A 9,407-nucleotide genomic window follows, 5' to 3' on the forward strand; every position below is an offset into this window, starting at 1 on the left:
TATTCTATTAGCATATATGTGAGGTTACCTAAAACAAGCACGGTTGGGGACTGGTTTGAGGAATTTGATGTTAACCCAAATATGGCCCCTGGCAGTTTGTAAGGACTAGTAAATTACTTGGGGTAATAAACTTAAAGTAAACCCAAAGTCAAGGTTGGAATCTATGGCAGGTTCATATACAGTAGCGTCGGTGTCTCAGTGGGAGATATTCACCTTCTCAATTTGTCCTGGTGACACAGCGAGTTGGGAAATGCTACATGTAATGCCCCGTACACATGGTCGGATTTTCCGATGGAAAATGTCCGATCGGAGCGTGTTGTCGGAAATTCCGACCGTGTGTAGGCTCCATCGGACATTTTCCATCGGATTTTCCGACACACAAAGTTGGAGAGCAGGAGATAAAATTTTCCGACAACAAAATCCATTGTCGGAAATTCCGATCGCGTGTACACAAATCCGACGGACAAAGTGCCACGCATGCTCAGAATAAATAAAGAGATGAAAGCTATTGGCCACTGCCCCGTTTATAGTCCCGACGTACGTGTTTTACGTCACCGCGTTTAGAACGATCGGATTTTCCGACAACTTTGTGTGACCGTGTGTATGCAAGACAAGTTTGAGCCAACATCCGTTGGAAAAAATCCTAGGATTTTGTTGTCGGAATGTCCGAACAAAGTCCGACCGTGTGTACGGGGCATTACAGTTATCACCTCAACTGGTGGTAAGGGGAAAGCTTTCTGTGGGGACAGCTGCTCTACACACAACTAAAAGCAGATATTTCTCACCCTGAGGAGATTATCTTTCACTTCCTGTTTTGACTCTGGAACAGGAAGTGAAGAGAAGTGTCCCCAAAGCCAAACAGACAGAAAAAATGTCCTACAGAGATTTTTACCATCTCCTACTCTATTAACCACGTGCGGACCGCTCCATGCACATATATGGTGACACTTACGTGATCCAACATTTTCATGAGGGGGGCACACGGCCGGGGCCCCGTCTGTGCTGTGATTTGGTAAAGCAGAAGAAGATCAGCAAATCTGTTTAGCGAATCACAGTACAGAGCCCGGTGTTTACTAACAACACCAGGCTCTGTACACAGAGCGGAAATGTGGCTGATTTTTTCTCCTTACAAATGTCAGCCGCATCTATCAGTAAGCCCTGGTTCACACCAGTGTGACATGTCAGTTCAAAGTCACATGATAAGTCGCACCCCATTTGCGACGATGGAAGCGTTCAAAGTCTTTCGCACCGACTTTGAAAAGGGATCCTGCACTAATTCTGTGCGATTTCAGTACGATTTGCATTGACATCTATTCAATGAAGTTGCACAGATATCAGCAAGCCGCACATAAAATCGCACTGATAGTCGTCTTTGAAGTCGCACTGAAGTAGCACAACTTCAAAGCCGCGCTGGAGTGAATCAGGGCTAAAAGCAGCACATAATATACACATTACACATTGTTAGGCACACAGTTAACCTCTTGATTACCCCTAGATGTTTAACCCCTTCCCAGCCAGTATCATTAGTACAGTGACAGTGTATAGTATTAGCACTGATCACTGCAGTGGTGGGCGGTGGTAATTTTTTTTTTTTTTTTGGGGGGGGGGGTTACAATATTCATTCGCTGTTGTAACACCTGGGTGGGCTTATGGCGCAATGCTCTGCGCTCCGAGCCCAACCTATTTTGAAGCCTATTAGAGATTATGGCTCTAATCCGGTGCTTCAAAAAAACACCCCCGCCGCTGTAATTCAGGCACCTGGTGTCACTGGGGATGTCAGTGTCAGTTAGTCCCCAGCCAGCGTCAGTTAGTGTCAGATTGCTTGCCGCACTATCACAGTCCCACTATAAGTCGCTGATCACCATGATTACTAGTATAAAAAAAAAGAAATAAAAATTCCAGTATACTGTATGTACCATAGTTTGTAGACGCTATAACTTTCATTCAAACCAATCAATGTACACTTATTGGGGTTTTTTATACACTTATTGTTTTTTTTTTACCCATTTTGGCATAAATGTTTGAAGAAATGTAATTTTTTTTTCATTTTTTATTGGATATGTTTTATAGCAGCAAGTAAAAAATATTGGTTTCTTTTTCAAAATGTTCTGCCTTTTTTTGTTTATATTATTATACAAGATTTATATAGCGCCAACAGTTTACGCAGTGCTTTACAATGTATAAGGGGGACAACACAATTACAGTACAATACAAAAGGTACAGGAGGGCCCCGCTCGTAGAGCTTACATTCTAAAGGGAGGGGGTGGTGGTACAAAAGGTAATAGCTGCAAAGAATGATTTGATGGGGGGTGGCTCAGGGACAGGTATGTGGGTGTGGGATAGGCTTCCCTGAATAAATGAGTTTTCAGGGATCTCCTAAAGGTGGACAGGTTAGGGGCTGATTGGACATACTGGGGCAGGGAATTCCAGAGGATGGGAGAGGCTCTGGAGAAGTCCTGAAGGCGAGCATGGGAGGAGGTAACAAGGGAGCTAGAGAGCAGGATGTCCTGGGAGGAGCGGAGGGGGCGATTTTGGCGATATCTGCAGATGAGGTTGATGATGTAGATGGGGGCGATGTTGTGAATGGCCTTGTATGTTATGGTTAGCATTTTGAATTTTACACGGTGGGGTAGGGGAAGCCAGTGAAGGGATTGGCAGAGAGGAGCAGCAGTCACGGATCGATTAGTGAGGTGTATTAGTCTAGCAGCAGCATTTATAATAGACTGAAGGGGGATAGCCTGCATAAAGGTAGGCCATTAAGGAGAGAGTTGCAGTAGTCGAGGCGGGAAATAATCAAGGAGTGAATAAGTTGCTTTGTGGTGTCATTAGTCAGGAAGGGTCGAATTCTGGAGATGTTGCGGAGGTTAAGGAGGCAGGATGTAGCCAGTGATTGGATATGGGGGCTGAAGGAGAGGTCAGAGTCAAGGATTACACCCAGGACCCTGGCATGTGTGGAGGGACCAATGGTTGTGTTGTTGATATTAATGGTGAAGTAACAGGAGGGGGACCGTGAAGGAGGAAATATAACAAGCTCAGTTTTAGAAAGATTAAGTTTGAGGAAGTGGTGTGACATCCATACCGATATGTCATTCAGAAAGTTTGAGATCCGTGAGGAGATAGAGGGGGTGAGTTGAGGAGTGAAGAGATAGATCTGTGTGTCATCGGCATAGAGGTGGTATTGGAAGCCATGGGAGGTTATCAACTGGTCCAGGGAAGAGGTATAGAGTGAGAAAAGGAGAGGCCCAAGGACGGAGCCTTGGGGTACCCCAACAGAAAGAGGAAGGGGAGCGGAGGAGATGGAGTTGTAAGTGACACTGAAAGTGCGCTGAGATAGGTTTGAGGAGAACCAGGATAATGCAGAATCACGGAGGCCAAGGGAGTGTAATTTGCTGAGGAGCAGCAGGTGGTCAACTGTGTCAAAGGCAGCAGAGAGGTCTAAAAGTATGAGTATGGAGTAGTGGCCATTGGTTTTGGCAGTTATTAGGTCATTGGTGAGTTTTAGTAGGGCAGTTTCAGTAGAATGTTGTAGGCGGAAGCCAGACTGTAGGGGGTCGAGAAGGTTGTTGTCCGTGAGGTAGTGACTCATTTGGTCATGAACAAGGCGTTCGATGAGCTTGGAGGCAAACGGGAGCAGGGAGATGGGTCTTAAGTTATTCAAACAGGTGGGGTCTAGTGAGGGTTTTTTGAGTATGGGGGTAACCAGTGCATGTTTGAGCAGGGAAGGAAAGGTGCCGGAGGAGAGGGAGAGGTTGAAGATGTGGGTTAGGGAGTTGAGGATAGAGTGGGAAGGTGGTCGCAGTAATTGAGAGGGGACAGGGTCCAGGGGACATGTAGTGAGGTGGGCCATGGAGAGGAGTTTATCAACTTCTTCTGTGGTAACTGGGCAAAAGGAGGAGAGTATTGAGTGTGGTGATGGACCTGATATGTTGGGTAGGGGAGGAATTTGAATGCTGGATATCTCCTTGCGAATTGTGTTGATTTTGCTATTGAAGTGGTTGGCAATATGTTGAGCGGTAAGCAAGTTGGTGGGTGGGGGCAGTGGGGGGTGAAGTAAGGAATTAAGCGTAGAAAAGAGTTGACGAGGTTTGGATGAGAGGGTTTTGATGAGAGTGTTGTAATAGGTTTGTTTAGCAGTGTGGGGACAGGAGTTGTATTTGAGAAGTACAGATTTGTAGAGGGTAAAATCTTGCAAGGATTTAGATTTACGCCATGCTCGCTCAAGGGCACGGCTGTGTCTCTTGAGACTTCTGGTGTCGTCTGTTTGCCAGGGTTGTGGCAGATGGGGCCTGGTTCTGCGTGTAGAAAGAGGAGCAAGTACGTCTAGAGAGGATGACAACGTAGTGTTGTAGATGTAAGTGGTTAGGTCTGGGCAGGACAGGGGTGCAATTTTGTCATAAAGGCCATCAGTAGCAGAGTGAAGAAGGGAAGGTTTGATATATAATATTTTATATAATAAATTTTATATAATTTTATATAATATAAAATTTTATATAATAACAAATAAAAAACCCAGTGGTGATCAAATACCATCAAAAGAAAGCTCTATTTGTGTGAAAAAAATAGTAAAAATGTAATTTGTATACAGTGTCGCATGACCGTGCAATTGCCAGTTAAAGTAGCGCAGTGTTAAATAGCAAAAAAATGCCCTGGTCATGAAGAGGGTAAAACCTCCCGGAGCTGAAGTGGTTTATAAAAAATTAAATATTCCATATTTGGTATCAGTGGGAGGAATAGTGTCCCATCATTGGTGTCAGTGGGAGGAATAGTGTTCTATAGTTAGTATCAGTGGGTGGAATAGTGTCCCATCATTGGAGTCAGTGGGAACAATGCTGCCCCATCAGTGGTGTCAGCGGAAGGAATAGTGTCCCATCATTGGTGTCAGTGGGAGGAATAGTGTCCCATCATTGGTGTCAGTGGGAGGAATAGTGTCCCATCATTGGTGTCAATTGGAGGAATAGTGTCCCATCATTGGTGTCAGTGGGAGGAATAATGTCCCATCATTGGTGTCTGTGGGAGGAATAGTGTCCCATCATTGGTGTCAATTGGAGGAATAGTGCCTCATCATTGGTGTCAATGGGAGGAATAGTGCCTCATCATTGGTGTCAGTGGGAGGAATAGTGCCTCATCATTGGCGTCAGTGGGAGGAATAGTGCCCCATCATTGGTGTCAGCATAAGGAATAGTGTCCCATCATTGGTGTCAGCAGAAGGAATAGTGCCCCATCATTGGTGTCAGCAGAAGGAATAGTGTCCCATCATTGGTGTCAGTGGGAGGAATTGGGTACCATAATTGGTATCAGTGAAAACAATATTGCCCCATCACTGGTGTCAATAGGAACAATAATGCCCAAGTAAAAGGCAAGTGGAGGGCCACATCTGACCTGTTTGGTGACTACCGGTTTAGAGTCTCTCATTTCCCTGATTTCCTTTTCTGACTTCATTAACCCAGCGGTGGGGTGTCCCCAACAACGAAAAAAAATTTCCCCGCTCAATATAAAACCATACGCATACAACATGCTGGGATTACTGGCCCCGGCACATGTGCAGGAGTGACGTCATCCCGTACCAGCCAATGAGAATAGCTGAAGACCAGCAAACAGGAGAAGATGGTGGCATTGGTGAGGAACAGAGACTGTTGGAGGGATGGTAAGTATAGATTAATTTTGTTCCATTACAATCTCCTTTAGATCTACCATAAACCATGTAGTGTAAGGACCCGCATGACTTCATACTACTGCAAAGGATTGTCCTCCTATTACACAGTTTTGGTAAATCTATAGTATTACACTGTAGCTTAACTACTTAACCGCTTCAGCCCCGGAAGATTTTATCCCCTTCCTGACCAGAGCGTTTTTTGCAATTCGGCACTGCGTCGCTTTGCACTGCACGGTCGTGCGGCGTGTCTCCCAAACAAAATTTACGTCCTTTTTTTTTTCCCATCAATATAGATGAGGTTCTGACTTGGAGTCGACTTCCACTTCTGGGTCTGTGTCGCACATGTGCGCTGCTGGCGACCCGCTTCGGCTGTGATTGGACACAGCGGGAGCCAATCAGCAGGTCAATCCTTCCCGACAGAGGCAGAACGGCGGTCTGCCTATGTAAACAAGGCAGATTGCCTTTCTGTTAGTGGGGAAGATAGAGATCCTGTGTTTCTCCTAGGAAGGAACACAGATCTCTGTCTTCCCACAGTGCAACCATCCCCCACACAGTTAGCAAGCACTCCCAGGGAACACATTTAACCCTTTGATCGCCCCTGATATTAACCCCTTTCCTGCCAGTGTCATTAGTACAGTGACAGTGCATTTTTTTTAGTGCTGATCACTGTGTTAGTGTCACTGGTCCCCAAAAAAGTATCAAAAGTGTCACTTCGTGTCCTATTTGTCTGCCATTATTAGTAAAAAATAAATAAATAAAAATTCCATAAAAATATTCCATAGTTTGTAGACGCTATAACTTTTGCGCAAACCAATCAATATATGCTTACTGGGATTTCTTTTACCAAAAATACAGTGCCTTGCAAAAGTATTCACCCCACCCCCCACCCCCCCTTGGCTTTTTACCTATTTTGTTACATTACAGCCTTTAGGTCAACGTTTTTTTTAATCTGAATTATATGTGATGGATCAGAACACAATAGTCTAAGTTGGTGAAGTAAAATTAGAAAAATATATACATAAAACTATTTTTCAGAAATAAAAAAACTGATAATTGGCATTAGGGCTGAAACAACTAATCGATTAATCGACAACTAATCGATTATGAAATTAATCGATTACTATTTTCATAATCGATTAATCGGCCAGTAAAATAGTGGGGTTAAAAAAATAAAATGAGCCCTTTATAGTACAAAAAGAGCAAATCGCTACTGTAAATATTACTTTCACCGTTCTACAGTAAAAAAAAATGAACCCCTTACAGTTGCGATTATTTGCTTTTTTTGTACTATAAAGGGCTCATTTTAGTTTCTTTTAACCCCATTATGTTACTAAACGTCTTAGACCTGGTTCACATCTATGTGTTTTTTGGTGCTTTTTGCAGAAACACACTACAGTTAATTTAACATGGTTTCCTATGGGACACGTTCACATCTATGCTTTTTTTCAGCCGCTGCGTATTTGGAAAGGGTCAAGGACTTTTTTTTTTCTTAATGCAAAATGGTGCTTTTTAGGTTCAATATACTTCAATGGAGAAGCTGCAGAAAAGCATGTAATGCGTTTTTGCAGCAATTTGTATTTTTTAATCTGCCCAACAACAAATTGGCCAAAAAACAGTATTTCTCTTTTAATAGTGTATACAGTATATCTCCTCTAATAGTAAATATACAGTATATCTCTTCTGTCTGTTATTCTCAGAGTGGATTCAATATTTTGCTCCCTAACCATATAGTTGGTTGTTTATATTTACCACTGCATAGAGATATTTAAGAATGAATTGCCTTTTTTTTTAAACTTTACATATTAACTAAATTATACACCACACTTTTTTTTTAAGGTTATTAACCGATTAATCGATTAATCGAAACAATAATCGGCCAACTAATCGATTATGAAAATAATCGTTAGTTGCAGCCCTAATTGGCATGTGCGTATGTATTCACCCCCTTTGTTATGAAGCCCATAAAAAGCTCTGGTGCAACCAATTACCTTCAGAAGTCACATAATTAGTGAAATGATGTCCACCTGTGTGCAATCTAAGTGTCACATGATCTGTCATTACATATACACACCTTTTTGAAAGGCCCCAGAGGCTGCAACACCTAAGAAAGAGGCACCACTAACCAAACACTGCCATGAAGACCAAGGAACACTCCAAACAAGTTATAAAAAAATATCCAAATCTTTGATGATCCCTAGGAGCCCCATCAAATCTATCATAACCAAATGGAAAGAACATGGCACAACAGCAAACCTGCCAAGAGACGGTCGCACACCAAAACTCACGGCCCGGGCAAGGAGGGCATTAATCAGAGAGGCAGCACAGAGACCTAAGGTAACCCTGGAGGAGCTGCAGAGTTCCACAGCAGAGACTGGAGTATCTGTACATAGGACGACAATAAGACGTACACTCCATAGAGTTGGGCTTTATGGTAGAGTGGCCAGAAGAAAGCCATTACTTTCAGCAAAAAACAAAATGGCACGTTTTGAGTTTGCAAAAATCATGTGGGAGACTCCCAAAATGTATGGAGGAAGGTGCTCTGGTCTGATGAGACTAAAATTGAACTTTTTGGCCATCAAAGAAAATGCTATGTCTGGCGCAAACCCAACACATCACATCACCCAAAGAACACCATCCTCACTGTGAAACATGGTGGTGGTGGCAGCATCATGCTGTGGGGATGTTTTTCCGCAGTCAGGACTGGGAAACTGGTCAGTGTTGAGGGAAAGATGGATGGTGATAAATACAGGGATATTCTTGAGCAAAACCTGCACCACTCTGTATGTGATTTGAGGCTAGGACGAAGGTTCACCTTCCAGAAGGACAATGACCCCAAACACACTGTTAAAGCAACACTTGAGTGGTTTAAGGGGAAACATGTAAATGTGTTCGAATGGCCTAGTCAAAGCCCAGACCTCAATCCAATAGAAAATCTGTAGTCAGACTTAAAGATTGCTGTTCACAAGTGCAAACCTTCCAACTTGAAGGAGCTGGAGCAGTTTTGCAATGAGGAATGGGCAAAAATCCCAGTGGTAAGATGTGGCAAGCTCAAAGTGACTTGGAGCTGTGATAGCCGCAAAAGGTGGCTCTACAAAGTATTGACTTTAGGGGGGTGAATAGTTATTGACTTTTTCTGTTATTTTATCCTATTTGTTGTTTGCTTCATAATAAAAAAACATCTTCAAAGTTGTGGGCATGTTCTGTAAATGAAATGATGCAAATCCTCAAACAATTAATGTTAATTCCAGGTTGTGAGGCAACAAAACACGAAAAATGCCAAGGGGGTGAATACTTTTGCAAGGCACTGTATGTAGCAGAATACATATTGAGCTAAACTAATGAAAAAAAACATGTTTTTACATTTTTTTATTGGAAATGTTTTATAGCAGAAAGTAAAAAATAATGTTTTTTTTTTTTTCAAAAATTTTTGTTTTGTTTATAGCGCAAAAAATAAAAACCGCAGAGGTGATCAAATCCTCCCAAAAGAACGCAGTGCCCTATCGCAAACAATGGCCTGGTCTTTAAGGGGGGGGGGTAAACCTTCCGGAGCTGAGGTGGTTAATTAAACATAGTTCACCATTGTTCCCACCAAATCATATGTGTGAAAAGGACGAATCTCAGCTACATGTCATCACATTCACATGTTTTCACCATACAAGGCAAATCACATTACAGTAACAGTGCGGAGCATGCGCAGTACTGCCTCGCCGTATAGCGGACGCACGGGGCTAGTTCTAGAAGCAGCTGTACTGCG

This window comes from Aquarana catesbeiana, linkage group LG09 (genome assembly GCF_042186555.1).
Source record: "Aquarana catesbeiana isolate 2022-GZ linkage group LG09, ASM4218655v1, whole genome shotgun sequence".
NCBI lineage: Eukaryota > Metazoa > Chordata > Amphibia > Anura > Ranidae > Aquarana > Aquarana catesbeiana.